This window comes from Astatotilapia calliptera, chromosome 23, assembly GCF_964374335.1.
Source record: "Astatotilapia calliptera chromosome 23, fAstCal68.1, whole genome shotgun sequence".
NCBI classification, from domain to species: Eukaryota; Metazoa; Chordata; class Actinopteri; order Cichliformes; family Cichlidae; genus Astatotilapia; species Astatotilapia calliptera.
Window position 1 is genome coordinate 44232270 of NC_137443.1, and position 17377 is coordinate 44249646.

A 17377-nucleotide genomic window follows, 5' to 3' on the forward strand; every position below is an offset into this window, starting at 1 on the left:
TCTGCAATATCTAGAAATGCAAACCTGTGAGCTGTGTGTGTTGTGCGTCTGCTCGGCCACCTCTCCTCCGGCCGTGCTGGAAGCAGCTGTGCGTTTGACAGTTTTATCGACTCGACAATAATCGAACAAATTAAATGTTCAAAAATATCAACTTAAGCACTTCAAAGTCAACAAAAAGCTTAAAACAATGAAATAATATTTCACTGACAAAACAACAGCTCATAAGAACGATACACAAAATAATACAGAAACAAACAAATAAAAGTTATTAACCAGGATCCATGTTTTTGTCACAAACACTGAATCAGCTGATTCACTCTTTATGTTTCTGAGTTTGTTTTGTGATTATAGTTCTGGTTTCTGTTTCTGTGTCTTCACTGTGTCCCACGTCTCCTTACTTTGGACTCTGTGTTATATTTCCTGTTTTACTTTGACAGTCCTGTGTTACTGTTTCCTGTCTCGTGTGTGTAATTGGTCCCAGCTGTGTTTCCCTCCTGCCTCCCGTTCCCTGATTACTAAACTGCGTCCACGCCGCCGGCGCTCCTCTCCACAGCTGGATTCCAGGATTTCAGAGCATCCAGCTGTGGTGAGTGATGGAGACACTTTCTCTGCTCCCTCAGTAATCAGGACAGTTTATTGAACATCAGAGGACATAAAGGACTGTTTTTCACCTGCCCGTTCTGAACCTGGACATTAAAGACTGCTGGCTTCAAGGACATTAATCCCAGTGTCAGCCAGCCAATAACAGCCTGTGTTTTTCAGCTCTTTAGGAGTCAGAAATGAGAAAGACACAGACTGCTAACCGCTCCCTGCAGGAAATAAGCTCCGCCTCTTCCTGTCCTGTATATGAGGGATTCTGACATGAGACACAATGAGTTTCCTGTTTATTGTGACTTAAAGCGAGCAGCAAAGACACTAAACTGTGTGTTTCCAGCTGAAGCTGCTTTTTGTGTTGCTCCCACAATCCTGTCTGAAACAGTCAGTGAGGAAAACTCAGTTTATGCTTCCAAGCTCATTGTGAGAGGGCACATTGTGTTCCTGCAAGTGCTGATTTTGTCTGCATCCCTGAGTTTAGTGAGCTGCCTCCAAGGACTTGTGAAGCCCAGTGTGTTAAGGCTGCATCTCCCAGATGTTTCCACCTTTCCAGCAGAGACGATAAATGTTCCCACAAAGGCTCAAAGACTGTTTGATTTTCTGAGTGTTGGCCTCAAGAGATTGCTCAGTGAGCACCTGAGTGTTTCTGGGACATCGGACACTAACTGGAACTTCAAGTCTGGTTCTGAAGCTGCACATGCAAAGACTGTTTCTGGTTGTAGAGACCTGGCTGTTCCAGGGATTGTAACCTCCCCAGAGGCTGAGCTGCTGACCTCAGCTGACTCTGGAGCCTTGAAGGTAACTAAGTTTGCACCGCTCGGGTGAGCCATCTCAGCTGCAACAGCCTCCACAGAGAGCTCACGCAAGCTTACCCAACCTGCTGAGGATTTTATGCTGCTGCAGCCCAAAATGGGCTAAAATCGCCCCTGTTAACAAATAACAGCCCAACAGTAACTTTTATGCTTATTGTAGCTGTTAGCTAAAAACACTAATTTAGCTTAGTTTGCCCTGAATTCAGCTTTAACAGACATGATCGACTGTTTCCAGTTAGGGTTGCCAACCGTCCCTTAAAATACAGAATCGTCCCGTATTTAGAAACAAAAGTACACGTCCCGTATTGAGCTAATAAGGGACGCACTTTGTCCCGTAATACAGTGAGACTCAAAAGTAGTCTATAACTTTTAATGGAATTAACACTTTGTTTGAAAACATAATTCCCAGCCCCTCTCCTGCTTTGTGACCAATGAGCTGACAGCACACTTATCGCACACTGTTTGCCCAGCTTTATGCTGGGCAAACACTGTGCGATTTTTTTTTTCAGTCACATTATTCAGCTCCTGCTCAAACTGCACGATTGACTCGCAGGGGTTAGAAGTTGGTAGGTCACGATGCAGGTCTCACACTATACGGCCCGATGCTCTGATGCGACCTGAGTGCTCACACTGTGCCTCCATAAAATGAAGGTTATAGCAGAAAATCTGTCGCTCTCTGTCTTTCACTCACACAGACACACCACCACCATCAACTTTGCTAAATTGCTAATGAAAAACATTGATCAGGCAGCTGTGATTGAGCAGCAGTGTAAATCCAACTATTTTCACGGTTGTTGTGGTCGTGATAATTTTGTGAGGCCACATCGAAAAGGCTCGGATGAGCTTTCCAAAGTTCTACAAGTTCACACGCTGCACAGCCGTGCTGCTCCGTCTTTTTCACCGACGTTTACGTGTTTGCGCGTGAGCAGTGTGAGCGGCTCACGAGCGATTGATGATCGGGAGCTGCTCGAGGTGTTAATCGCTTCTCGTTACCCCACGTATACTACACGACGCACGACGAAGGCCAAAAAACGGTCCGATCACCAAAACGGTCGCACGACTCAAAAATCGGCTCAAAATGGGCCTAAAACCGCACAGTGTGAGCCCAGCATTAGAGCAGCAATGTTTGTTCCCCTCAGAGAAAGGGAAGAATGGGACAAGGAAAACACCTGGCTGGAAAAAGTTAATATGGGCATGTGCAGTCAATATCAGCGCTATGTGGCCAGAAGTGTGATAATATAACTTATTTTGTGTAAGAAACAACTGCAAGGATAGATGATTACAACAAATAGATGACTAATACATAAAAGTAATACATAGATGAATAATGATGATGAGTTAAGATGCGTAATCATGGGAACAGGCGGGTTTACAAACAGGAGCAGCTGATTAGCATTAGAAAAGCTGAAATAATACCTCAACTGAAGCCAATTGTACTAAATGCACTAAATGTGCACTGTTAGAAGAATATTTTTCTTTCTATTGTTTTCTATTATTTTAAGTTAAGCAGGACAGAGTTCTTTTAAAGAAAGATTTACTTATATTCTCAAAAGTTAAGCATGACAGGCTTCTGTTTAAGAAAGAGACCTGTTTTACTGTGTTAATGTTGTCATTTTGAGCTAAAAATAAATGGCTAAATGATCATTTGTTTCCCATGTGTTCATATCACAAAGAATAGAATAGGATTTAAGTAGAACATATCTACTTAAATCAACTTCAAGTCAAATGGTTAAAAAAAAGAGCTAGAAAATTCACCACACTGGGAAGGGTGAAGACAACTGGGTCGCCTGGCCCTGGCCACGAGGTGTCCCTTATTTATTTTTCAGGAAGTTGGCAACCCTATTTCCAGTAGAATTCCTCGTTGTCATCTTGTTCCCTCTCAGAGCCCCGTATGCTTGCAGAGACCCCTACAGCAGGGAAATGTGCCAAAGAACGTCCAAAACATTGCATTTTAGGTTTATTTATGCCTTACACACAATCCCAACTCTTTAGCTAACTTAACAACTTTGGCTAAAGTCTATAGTTAGTCTTACTCGTTTGTACAACATTTCTGGATCGCCACTGTTTGAAATGATATGACATATGACTCTCACTGAAACAGCAAACTTTGTAGAAAACAACACTTCTGATTCTCTATCTAGCTGTTTGCTCACAGCTGTAGATTACATTATAAGTGGTTGCTCACTCTTGTCAATAATTACATTTCTAAATTCTATTTGTGCAGTTACATGTAAACAAAGTCCAATATTGTATCTAAATGATTGTGTTATGGTGGGACAGTTTCCAATTTTGTTGTATTATTGCACTAGGTATGACTGTGCAAGAGTTATCTTATCTTCCTTGCTTGCACCACACTCTTTGCAGAAATGGTGCACAGCAGCACTGCATCATGTTATTGTGTTGTATAATATACCAGAACTAATACAAAGCAATATCCATGTACACTATAGGTCCATGCCAACGTGCCCAAATGGGACCTCCATAAATGGTAAGGGGCGCAAAGGCACTTTAAGACCAGTGGGCACACCATCGGTGCACATCCGCTCGGATGCTTTTTTCTATTCATTTATTTCCCTGTTTATTTATCGATGCACAAAAGCAATTATCTCAGAGACACCATCCTCTTAACAGAGACTCAAATCAGGAACCTGCAGATTATTAGTCAGCAGCTTTAACTTCCTGTCTTTGTCTCACTAAACCTTCCACGTGGAAACTTGAGCTGCCCACTCAAGCACAGTAGGCTTTAACTGGCTCTGCTCAAGTCACTTCAGTATCTGAGAAACTGTCTCGATGCATGCCAAAGAACACTTTGACAATACGCTTGTGTTGAGTCAAATCCACCACAAGCATATTCTATGGCAGTTTAATTCCACTCCACATAAAAATAATCACGTATTATTTCCCCCCACCACACTTCCTGCCAGTAGCTGGTGCCCCCACCCACAGTGCATTAGTGGTTCTCTGTGTTTAGTGGCTCATTCTGGGCGGCTGCTCGGTGGGGCCCGGCCCCCTGGCTCTGTTGGGCCTGTGCTGCGGGTGGGGTGCCCTCAGGTCTCGGCCCTCTGGGCCCATTTACTGCTCAGTAACATTTAATATCTATTATTTACTACTACTTACTAGCCTACTTACTGCATATTATTGGTTGTTGCTGTGGGTTCCCCACTGTGTTGGTTTTTCCTTGTGTTTTTCAGCAGATGATGAAATAGATTTTCAGTATGTTTTCTCTCTTCCTCTCCATCTATTTCTCTTCTTCTCTATTTTTCCCTCTTCTTCTGTTAACTTTCTCCCCAGCTTATCTTTTTTCTTCTTTCCTGACCCCCGTTCTGATTCTAATGACTCAAAATAAAGTAAAATCATCATCAAATATGACTATCAAGTGGACCAGTATAGCAAAAACCATAATGGTGGCAGAGGCCACAGAGCCAAGTGGCAGGATTTTCAACGTTCAAACCAGATAAAAAACAGAAATTAAATGGTGTTAAAAGCCATGAATTAAGGCAATTCATTCACAACATCATTACAAGTTTTACTGGACGTTAATATTTTTCTCTTTTTTCAGTGCAAAACAAACTAACAGTACACATGATGCTGGCAAGTTAAAATGTCAGTGTCTTTTATAGATAGCATGTCTAGCATCATAGTTTTATAGATCACGTAGTCAGGGTAAAAACTCCATCTCTGATTATTATTGTACATGACTGTGACATGCAGCGGCCTCAGCATCATGATGAAGGCGACCGGAGGAGATAGTTTGGTAGACATCGATGTTTTGCCGATGAAGGCTCATGTAGCGGTCCTCTTTGTCCTAAACAACAATTTACACTGTCATTTACATTTAATTAAAGTGCAGCTTAAAACACAGACATAATGCACTGCAGCCTCGGCACAATTAAGTGTAAAACAGAACTATGGAAAACTCACAAACATCTGGCGAGTTTCAGATCCTGTTAAGTTAGTTAGACCTGATCTGTTTTCTCTGTTAGGATAAAAACATCAGAGGTCATGGGGTGAAAAATACCTCCAACACAAGACTAGCTATGTCTACAACTAATGTGTGGTGTTTTAAAAGAACCTATGAGATACTTTGAACACCACAGTGGCTGCTGTATGCAGTAATGTGCTCAAGTGATTTCAAAGGGTCATTTCATGAGTTTAAGTGCGTCAGTAAAAGTTTTCACCTGCGAGGATTTCTCCTCAGGCTGTAACCACAGGTTATCACAGCCACACTGATGAGTGAAGCAGCAGCAGAAATGATGGGAACTGTAGCCATGAACTTCATGCCAGAAGAATCTCCATCGTCTGTTGAATGTTGCCACACACACACAAAAAAACTTCATTTTGAAAACATGAAAAGTCACGAAATTTGCATTAACCTGTTATATTAAAGTGGAAAACATGTTTATCTTTTCATTACATTAGAGTTACAATTGCATCATTCAAACATTTCACTGATGAAATAACACCAAAGTTGTGATTGGAGCAGTTTTATAATGAAATTTTAAACAAATTAGACAGAAGAAGAGCTTAAAAACATTCCAGATGTTCATCTCCTGACTGAAACCTTTCATTAAGCCGCTGCAGGCGGGAATGACGACCTCAAACCATGTATGACAGAAAAGAAAGTGTTAACGCAGTTCCAAACATCCACCTTGAATCTGCGGTGTGGGTATAAATAGAAAATGTTTTTACCTCTCACAGTCACACTGAGATGGAGAACATACAATCCACCACGAAATCCACACTCACAGGTGTAGTTCCCACTGTCTTCAGATGTTAAGTTGAGCAGGTGGAGAAACACAGTCTCATTTTCTTTGATCAGTGTGAACCTGGAGTCACAGCCATGAATAAAGCCTCGGTCGTAACGATAGAGCAGACGACGCTGTTCTCCTCGGCTCCTCTCTGTGCTGATCTCACACAGTATCATCACAGTAATATTCAGAGTTGTTTTGCTGCATATTTGAGTGGAATCGGGTTTCTTTCCAATTGTCTTCACAAGAGTCTCTATAAATTGTTCCAGTTAAAATGAAACAAAATCGGGATTATAGTTTCTATATATTTGTTGTTGTGGGAAAATCAATCACATATATTATTTCACTAACCTAACTAAAGCTTTCTTCTTAAACACCTGGCTTTACAGCTTTTCTTTTTTAATTATATATATTTACCTTCACTGCTAAAAACCACAAGCAGAAGCAGGAGAAAGCAGAGTTTCCGTGCAGTCATGCTGGTGAGGAAGTAACTGTGGCTGACAGTGTGAGGTAGACTATAGTGAAAGCAGGAAGACTTGCACCCTCCTTATTTCACCTCTTGTGTCTACACTGAAACTTTTACTATGTCTAAAATAGAAGTGCATAAAAGTGGAAGGACAGTAGAAGGTAAACCACCAACATTGTTTAAGCCAGACTGATCTCTCTGTTTATCTGGATGGACATTGTGTTCAAATTATGATGAGATGTTTGTTCAAAAACAAAACTAGTCTGATACAAAGAGTCATGTTTGCCACAGTTTATTGTGTTTGTATTGTATTAAATCTGAGAGCCTGAGTTGGAGTATTATGACTGAATGGTCTCCATTACTGGGAAACAACTATCCAGTGTGAAAAGATGGACGTTTATTATAATATATGAATATTATTATATTAGTATGTCACCTAAAGTTTTATATACTTTAAAATGTTTCATAGAGCTTTATTATCCACTCCCACAGTTCCTGTGCTTCTTGCTGAGCGTGTCTTGTTGTCGTGTTGATGGTTCACTGAGATGATAGTCTGGTAGGAATCACTCGATGGCTGCTGAAGGTTTGTATAGGGCTGATCTGGCTCATCGTCATCCTTTAGAAAAGTGAAATATTTTAGGTATTAATCAAGTTCAACCCGGTCTACCCACACACTCTATTGATCTTTAAATCTCTCCATCTGTTGCCTGGATTATTTAATGTTTCTGCTCATTTCTGTAAGAGCTTCTTCACAAAATAAAGGACACTGAAGTTGGCACTAATAGTATTATAACACTAATCTGTAATTATCTATATAAGTAACATCCTAAAACATAAATGTACATGTTTTACCAAGTCTGCCAGAGCTCATATTATATTTTTACATGCTGTAGTGCCATTTTTGGGAGCATTTCAAGTTGATATACATAAATACAACCATTATAGCCCAAATTCTAATAATATGTCTGCATTAAGTGCACAGTAATTACATAAATTGCAAAAAAATGCAATAAACTACCAAAAAATTGAAAATCGTTTTTGTTTTTGAACATATATTTCTAGTTAGAGAAATTTAAGAGGCTTATCTCTCAAAACTGTAAATACAAAATAGTTGCACAAAATAGTTTCCCACCACAGGAAATTTATTTTGAGTGTCTTCATAGTTTTATTTCTGAAATACACCAATTTTTATATAATGCAGGAAAAACAAAAATAAATATTATAATGCAAAATTAATCATCAAAATAAACTATTTCCAGCAGTGCAATTTGAGTTCTAAGCATCCCAGAAACGACACAGAAAGTCATAAAGTCAAACATAACTTTTAAAAACACCAGTATAGGCTCATAAGGCCCTGATGGTAAAAAACTACATTTCTGCAAACTTTTAACTAGCTGCTGTAGATCGTAGCAATAAATTGCTCACCAAACCGTTGGGATTTTCAGGTACAGACACTCCAGATGTTCCTGACCTTAAGCAGCCACGTTGATAAGAAAGGATGTCAGCATTAGTGTAACACTATTCACATTCAAACAGAGAAAAATCAAGTAAGAACATCTACATTTATATTATCTTCTCTCTTAATAATGATAATTATTTTTGGAAGGATAAAAAGTGTTCATTCTAGACATGATGTTTAACATACACCGAATTCTCATTTATTGAAATGCGATGTTTCCTTTTACTTTCTCTACATCTATATCATCTTTGAATTACTACAGCAAAAATAGTCTCACCCATTACTTTTCCTCCAGTAGATAAATCCCACGATAACTCCAGTTATAAAGATGATCACAACACCGGGCAGATAAACGGAAAAAGATTTGTCTGCTGAAGTGTGGGCCTCGTTTGTGTCTAAATCATTGAAAAGATGCATTTGTCAGTAAAATCATTTACTTTCATTTCCTGGAAATCAAAACACAAATCAAACACAGTTTACGTCTACTGAAACTCTGAGTGAAGTAATGAAACCCCAGTTTTATAACCACAGAGCTTTAAATATTGTCACTGTGCTCTTTTCTTTTGTCTTCTTCTTCTTCTTTTGCATCTTTTCTGAATATTACTATGAACTGAAATTGGTCCAACTGCTTATATACATTCACTGGCCACTTTATGAGGTATACTTGTTCAGGGTGTAACACAAATATTTCAGTGTTCATTTCATTTGTCAATCACATGTCAGCTTCATCTTCCTGGTTAAATAAAGGTTAATAAAATAATAAAATGTCAGCAAATCAATGCTCAAACAGAGCAACATGGCACATGTTACTGGTCCCAGTGCTTCACAAACTGCTGATCTGCTGGGATTTTCCCACACAATCATCTCTGTTCACAGACAATGGTCTGAAAAATAGAAAATATCCAGTGAGCTGTGATTCTCTGGGTAAAAATGCTGTTTACACATCAAACCTTGAGGCAGAGCGGACCACACTGGATATCACTGCTGTCCTCTAACAACAGCAAGCTGAGGCTACAGTTTGCAAGTCTGGACAACAGAAGACTAAAAAAACGATGCCTTGCCCGATGAGTTGATTTCTAACAGTTCAGACTGCTGGTGGTGTAATGCTCTGTGGGGGATTTTCTTTGCAAACTTTGGACCCTGTAGTAACCACTGAGCATCATTTAAACACCACAGCCTGCCTGAAGGTTGTTGCTGACCACATTCATGTCTTTATGCCCAAAAAATACCCATCGTCTGATGGCTGCTTCCAGCAGGATACCACACCATGTCACGGCGCTCAAATCATGTACGACCTGTGCAGTCACCAGATCTCAATCCAGCAGAGCACCTTTGGGATGTGGTGGAACGGAAAGTTTGCTTCAAGTAAGAGCAGCTGACGAATCTGCAGCAACTGTGTGATGATGTAATTTCAATATGTCTTGAGAATCTTTGAGGAATGTTTTTAGCGCCTTGTTGTGCCACAAAAAATGAAGACATGTTTGATGGCTGAAGGTGGTCCAACTCGGTTCAAAGATGTACCTGATAAATGAGTCAGTGAGAGTATTTAAACTGCTGTAAGTGAAAATAAGAAGAAAAGAAATGAACAAATTACAAGAATAAAAAACACATAAGCAGGTCAATACAATGCTGACACAGTGCTGAATAACTGTGTCAAATAAAGAAACCAAAATGCATTTACCTTCCACAGTGACACTGATATGGACAATATATGTCCCTTCAGTGTTTGTACACTCACAGGTGAAGTTCCCACTATCAGCTGGTGTTAAACTGGTCAGCTCCAGAAAGGCAGTCTGATTTTCTTTTGTTATTGAGAACCTGGGGTCACATTCCTGAGTAACGTTCTCTCCGTGTCGATACAGCAGATGACACTCTCCTCCTGTGTCCCTCTGTCTTTTGATCTTACAGATAATCAAAACAATAGTAGTCTGACTTTCCTTGTTGCAAATCCGAGTGACATCGTGTTCTCTCCTGACTGTCTTCACAACAGTCTCTGTAAACAGGGACAGCAAAATACGGTAAATACAAGATTCAGCCTGTGTCAGAGAGGACTTTAGTTTCTATATTTTGTGAATGTTAAACCATCTTTTTAATCCCATAATAATGTGTTTAGTTTAAACTAAAAGCAAGGAGGTTATAAATTTAAAAATATTAATAATGCATAATGAAAATAGTTTCCTTGTATTACCTTCAGCATCATGGGACACAGCTAGTGGTAACAGCAAAATCAAGCAAAGTTTTGATACGTCCATGCTTGTTAACATGTCTATGAGCCACCGACAGTGAAGAGGAAGATGTGCGGAAAGAAACAAGCTGAAGCTTTCCTGGCTAAGCAGACGTCAGACTGTTGCCCTTCACGGGGCAAGTGTGAAATGATGTAAAAAGGAAGTGTACTGACAGGACTTTCATATTAAAAGGCTGTAAAGTTGAAACACTGTGCGAGCTCCCACACAAAAAGAAAACAGGCTAATTTTTCTTTATCACAGAGGAATTATTACACTGCTAACTGTCATGTTCACTGAAACTGAAGGATGGATAATATTGTAAAAGTAACAACAAAACTACCATTTATCATAACATTATAAGCATTTTAAACTAAAATAGCGTGTGTTATGGTTCAAAATATTGGGGATGGAGACAAGAGGAAAAACCACAATAACAACACTGGTCCGGTCGGGTTGAGTCAAACGATGATTTTAATGAACACACGCGTGGGAGATGGGCACTGATGCAGACAGCCTCAGATCTCAAAATGGTGGAGCATTGCTCAAACTCTTATAGCCTCTGGTGCCTCCACCTTATCATAAAAAGCCTAAACATTCACATGCTTTCTCTCACACAGCGCCTAAGCTACGACCTTGGCTCCCCGTCTATCTGCTCCTGCTGAGATGGGGCAGAAAACTCCAGTATATTCTGTTCTCTTCTAATCAGACAAATAAGACAATTACTTTCTGCGAACAGTATTTCTTATAACTCAGCAGTATAATGCATCATAAAACAATATCATTCATTCACAACAAGTCAGCAGTTTAATGTAATGCAAATCAGTTTAACTAATGCAATAGTTATCAGCTTCTTCTAATTCAGGAGAATAATGCCAACTAAAACTACATAATAATTCACCATCTTTAATTAGGGGTCTAACATGGCATAAAATAATATTATAATCTAATAATTCCCCCTGATGAGCTCATTAGAATAATGAGCTCACCAACACCCCATAATCCAGTGTGGCTGGGTTCATCTCTTCTCACTCCTGAGGTCCTTTGTCCCCCTGAGGGGCGAACCATATGTGGGATGACCTCTGTGTTTGCGCAGTTCAGATGCAAGACAAACTATTATTCCAACAATAGCAGGTACAGATGACACTCCCCAGGTCTCCCACAGCTTTATTTGGTGCTACCTTATACCCTCCAGACGTACTCAGACTAGAACCTCTGTCCAAGGAGCTTTTAGCCTTTTATGTTATTGCTGCAGCTACCAGTGTCGTCCAGTTGGGTGATCCTCTGCTCTTCATTCTTCAACCTCAGGGGTTAGACAACCCTTCAGTCGTGGCACAGATCAGGGGATTATTCTGCCCCCGATTTCAAACAACGATCTGTGTATCCTCCAGAAAAAGGAACAGGAACGTGTCCCCCTTTTTGCCCAAGAGCCTCTCGAACTTCGTTGGTCTGGTGTTCCCGGATTTCCGCCAACCCCTTCATGGTTATTGCTGTGTTTATGGGATCCATCCTTTTGTGGTGACTAGCTGGAGCCCAAACGCCATGACCCTTGGACCCAGTTGGTGTCTTGGCAGTCACTGTGTCTGTCTCTGCTGCGGAGGATCCTCGTATATCTGTGACCTCGTCTGGTGTCTGTTCCTTTCTCTGTAAGAGACAGAAAACCAAAACACCTCTCTTCCTAACCCTAATAATCTAATGTTGTTATCTACTGACCTTCTAGTGATTCAGAATTGGTTTAAAAACATTCAGAATGTTCCAGGGACTTATTCTAATCATATCCTATGTGTGTGTAAGCGTGTTTGCATTTAGCCCTCTGCACTCAAAGTCAATACCTGCAATATATCACGCCGAACGAAGCTTATGACCTTCAAAAGACCAAGTGCCAACTCGTTATAAGCACATTTGAAAGGTGTGTCTGAACATTATTGAAACCACTCTTTTTAACAAAAGACAAAGAAATTAACAAATCTTCTAAACGCTATTCAGTTCATTTCAATGATTGATGCTTACACATGAAAATAATGATCTATGCTTCTTACTGATTCTCTACAAAAGACCGGAAACTTCTCGGGCCGCTATTAGCTTAAGTTTTACCATTCCTAAGGTATTAAAGACACAAATGAAGTTATAAAATGTTCAAATAATCCTTGTTTGATGTTAAAGCTCAACTTCCCCCCCCTTTTTTTTTTGACACATCCCCATGTGTCAAATCAACGGAGCTAGAACATTAAAAGAAAAGGTTAGGCAGCTACAAGGTTTCCCAGATCGTTAAGGTGATCTGCGTGTAATGTTCTGACTCAGGTATTTAATATTTTAATAAATGTCGTTTAATTAACTGCCACTATTTAAACTAAACTTAAAGACATAATTGAAGAAAAGATCACAAAAAATAACATGATATCAGTGTTTTGTAAGCGCGTGCGGCCTTCTATGCTCGAAGCCTTTTCCCTCAATAGATCAGTCAGACATTCGCGCTGACTGTAGCTTTTAACCCTTATTAACTTGAGCACAACTCTACAATGAGCAACAAGTTGCAATATGTATAAAAATGATCATGGTTACACCTGCAATGAAAAATTATATCATTATCCTAACACCTGTAAATAGAAGATTCATCAGAGGTTATAACCATCACAGGAACACAGATGTTAGTATAAGGTCAAAAGCTTCAATATATGATCATCGATGCAATACTTGTTGCATGATTCTCATACAATAATAATGCTGATATTAAAATAACAGTAAAACACCCCCTTTTATCCCGTTTCGCTTGACACATAAACGTTTATAAATGCCTCTTTTAAATGTTATTTCCCCCTGTTCTCCCCTTACTGACCACAGCAGGGGGATCTTAGTTTTGAATCAGCCATGAATCCAGCTCACCTGATTCATCAGTGAGCTCCACCGTCACTGGCGTCTGACAGGGTGGCGCTGCATATTCTTCCTTTAATGTCACTATTTTCAACCTGTTAATTAGAGTGCTTAAACCTGAAGTCGACTACGTCCACAACAAGTCAATACAGCTGTAAATGTGGCCAATTATCAATCTATTACCAATCAATAACAACAGATAACTTCTATTTTATGCATGCTTTTAATCAACCACTCACCCAGAGGATCTCCAATCCCAGGAAATTCCTTCTCCTCAGTCAATGAGTCTGTCCTCCTTCCATGCCCTGGTAACTGGTCCATCCAGAGCCATATGATCTCAAATATACATAAAACAAGCCAAACCACACCTTGGTCACACCAACTCTCTTCCGCCCCGAAGATGTCCAATGCCATCCTAGTATGGACTGAAAGTGGCTTTAACGCTGACTGTCCTGACAATCCATCTTATAACATTTCCTGGTCAGATCTGCCAATCTCCGCCCCAGGGTTTTAACTATTTTGCAATTTTCATTAGTTTCTATGTTTTTTCTAGTTTTGCCTCCAGATTTTCAATTTTTTTTTACCAGTTGGAATCAGTTTTTACCAATTCTTTGCTAGTTTAGTCTAGTTTTTATTTTCCTGAAAATCCTTAGTTTCAGTTTAGTTTTAGTTGTGTTTTGCAAAAATTAAGTGTAACAAAATCTCAGTTCCATCATATCAATCATGCTCTTCTGGTTATCCTTGGGTGTTGAGACTAATAACTATTAACTCTTGCCGCACCGAGTGTTCCTAATTTTGGTTGAAGTGAATTGATAACCTTTTTGAAGGCGATTGTTTCACACATTTATTTAGATGTCCCAGTCCTGTTATCTCGGGATACATCACGCTGCCTTATCTGGGGTTAGCTGTTTTCGGGGGATGCGGGTTGAGTGGGGGAGCTCTTCAAGGTAAGCTAGGTTAACCTTCTTGTGTGAGCTTTTCAAGTGCACTTTAAGGTTTGTGGGATTTTTCGTGTCATAAATGTCCCTCATAACCCCCTGATGGCCCAGTAATTCATTTTTGCGCACTGTAGTACACATTTAGTTTTTGCTTGTAGCTCTCATACTCTACTTGCCACTCCTCTAAGTCCTGATGTTTCTTAGCGAGGACAACAGTACCTTTAAAATTATATCACATGTGTGGGGGTGTGGCCTTGCCAATTGTTTTTCCCACCTTTTCAAAATGGCTGACGTGCCCACAAGCACATTTTATGGAAGAAAGAAAGGTAAGCTTGATATTTACATTTAAAATGTTTTGTTAAACTCAGATTTTTATTAATTTTCAAAGAATAAACATCTAGTAAATGATTTGAGGGGTCTTTAAGAATTAGGCTCATTTAGTTTCACGGAGAACATGACAAAATATGGTTCACTCCACTTGCCTGAAATGGTTAACAGTCCAAGGCATTTCAGTTGTAGAATGGGTGCAACAGTAAAACATATGTGAGATGTGGGAAGTGCCAAATGTTCCTTTGTGTCTCCAAATAAAAATAAAAATCACAGTACTTCCTCAGATATCATAAATGAATTGACTTTTGTGAAATAGAAAGCCCAGTGCAATCACTTATTCCTGAACCAATGGCTTACAGCTAGTGAAGTGTCAGTGACTTCTAAGTTGATCCCTGATCTACATTTTTATGATATTGTTATATAAATAAGTTTTAATATCCTGCTTACAAAAATTTCAGTGGAACATGTAATCTTCTTAAATAGCTCTTGAATGTTGTTAGTTTCACATTCGTGATCAATGAACTCCCCTTGTGCACTGTAGTGCACATGTTGTAAAATTTAAATAAAATTAGTTAAAAACAATTTTGTTTTTGTAATGTGTTTATTTTACCGTCCCAGCACTTGATTTATCTTAAAAAGAAAAAAGAAAAAGAAAAAAATGAAAATACTTTTCCCTTTTTTCTTTCCCTGGGTCTCAGGAGGACATTGTGTCTCTCTCCACTACAAGACTCTTGCTATATCTAAAAAACAGTCATATTCAAAGTAATCCTAAATTGGACTCTGGCGCTTTCTCCCGACTTTTCCTGACATGATTCTGCGCGTGGACGGAGCAGCAACACAGACGACTCGACTAACGTACTGCCTTGACTTTACTATTGCAGGGCACGCACACATCAATGCAACTAAACACATTTTGCTATAAATCTAGTTAATTTTAGTTAGTTTTGTGAACATTCAGTACAGTTTTAGTTAGTTTTCCTTTTTGTTTTGATTTTATTACCGTTAACGCAAATTTTTCCACTTCTAGTTTTCGTTATTTCATTTGTTGTCTTTAATAATAATAATCTTCTCTGCACCCTGGAATAAACATAATCAATATGATCAACATTTTGCTGCGTATCAATTCACCTTTTTGATTCAAATGCTCCAGCCTTATGTGGTTTGTGACATGTGTTGATCTAAACCTCCACTCTGTCTCTAAATGTTTGAAGAATTTTTCAAGTTCGGGGTCAAATTTTGAGAATTTGACCATAAGTGAAAGTTATGGCGTTATCACCCCCTTTGGGGATTACCTTTTCCAGTTTTGATGATATTCCTCCCCATTCTCTATTTTTTGCAAGTACCCCTCTTCGGTGGCGAGAAACTGTTGGTGTGATCAAGCGGGTGCTGTAAAAACAAAAGCTCAGGACAGAACAGTCACCAATCATGTACTTCATTCAAAATTAACAAATATCAAACTTCATATTGATCCTCTTAGTGTAATGGTACATTTTAATTTGCACTTCTCAAAACTGAAAACAATATTCTCTTTATTTTACTCTTGTTCTTGTGCAGCACCACCCCTCAGCACATGCCCCTGTTATTTTATCTTACTTTTAAATTGTTGACTACTTCAAGAAAGCGCCCAAAAGACGGGGACCAGTGTTTATCATTACATATCTCCATTTTGAGTGTGGCTGTCTATCATTCCCCTGTTATTCATAGACCTCGGTGGAGGTTTTTTTTGTTGTTGTTTTTTTTTTTTACCTCTATAAAAATTAATTGACTCTTTACAGTGACCCACTATGGTTAATAATAACATGTTCAGTCATGAGTGGAATCAAACCTTTTCTTCACTTTAGCATTTAACATTCCCCACCATATAATATGATACATTAATCGAAACACAGCTACTAAAACACAATTTTCTTAATGCAAACATCAGTAACTCAAAATTAGCAACCAAAGGGTTCAGCCTGCAGTTCACACTCCTGTGAAGCTACAGCTCTTTAGTCTCTGTCATCCTTCTGTTCTTGCAAAAACAAAACATCCACCCTTCTTTTACAGGCTGGGTGAATTGTCTGTGGACATTCAATAATCCTAAAGTCGGTACCGTTTTTGTCTCAATATCAAGTCAGTTAAAACTTTTAGTCGTCAGTCCGTCACAGTCCAGTCACATGCATACATCCACACACATTCATACCAGATATTGCTGATAATGGAGTCTCACGCGCAACCTATTCGAGCCTCCATCACCAGCAAGATGACGTCATCATTTTAAAGGAAACAGTTCCTTGTTTGTTTTTTTTTTCTTTTTTGGACTGGATCGACTCGCTGCAATCCTTTTAGGCTCAGGACTTCTCATGTGATCAATGTCCCATATAAGTGAATTTCTCCCAAGCCCATTATAATCATGGAGAAAAATACTTTGCGACTGTTTTCAGTAAGAATATTTTATAGCGCTTTAAAGTTCAATCTCTCAGGCCTGGATTAAAGAGCTGATTTGTTAAATCAGGAACTCACAAGATACCAAAATATCACCACCGGTGGATCACACCTCTCTGATGTTCTTATCTCAGTGCACTGTAACAAAAGCAAAAACAAACGTAACCAATAAAACACTCATATAATAACAAATACTGGGGCCCATTACAAACATGTCCAAAGATCAAACCCTCTTTCTCTATGTTAGAGAAAGAGAACAATCCAAACCTCACTGATAGAATCAACCTAGTGTCAAACAAAACCCAAAAATCAACCAAAACTTCACACACTATATTGTGTAGGCATACAGGTACCGTAACTCCTTTTTGCACTGACAAATACATGTTGGATTGACTTAATTCAATAGTGGACACTGGTTGCACACAAATGTTTTGCTTTGGCAGAAACTTAAACAACTGAGTCAAATCAACACAACCTTTTCATATTCTCTCCGAAATAAAACTCACACCGTTA

At 39.2% G+C, this 17377-nt stretch overlaps 1 protein-coding gene and 1 long non-coding RNA gene across 2 annotated transcripts in view; one reads left to right on the forward strand and one right to left on the reverse strand.

The window, feature by feature from the left end:
- LOC113017716 (NACHT, LRR and PYD domains-containing protein 12-like) overlaps positions 1–17377 on the forward strand; it is a 1242929-nt gene that overhangs the window by 1150983 nt on the left and 74569 nt on the right. The gene's annotated exons all lie outside the window — the stretch shown is intronic.
- On the reverse strand, positions 4640–9358 carry LOC145424013 (uncharacterized). Its single transcript, XR_013904964.1, has 2 exons — positions 6096–9358; positions 4640–5705 (listed from the first exon to the last, which is right to left on the reverse strand). It is a non-coding gene; the product is annotated as an uncharacterized LOC145424013 (long non-coding RNA).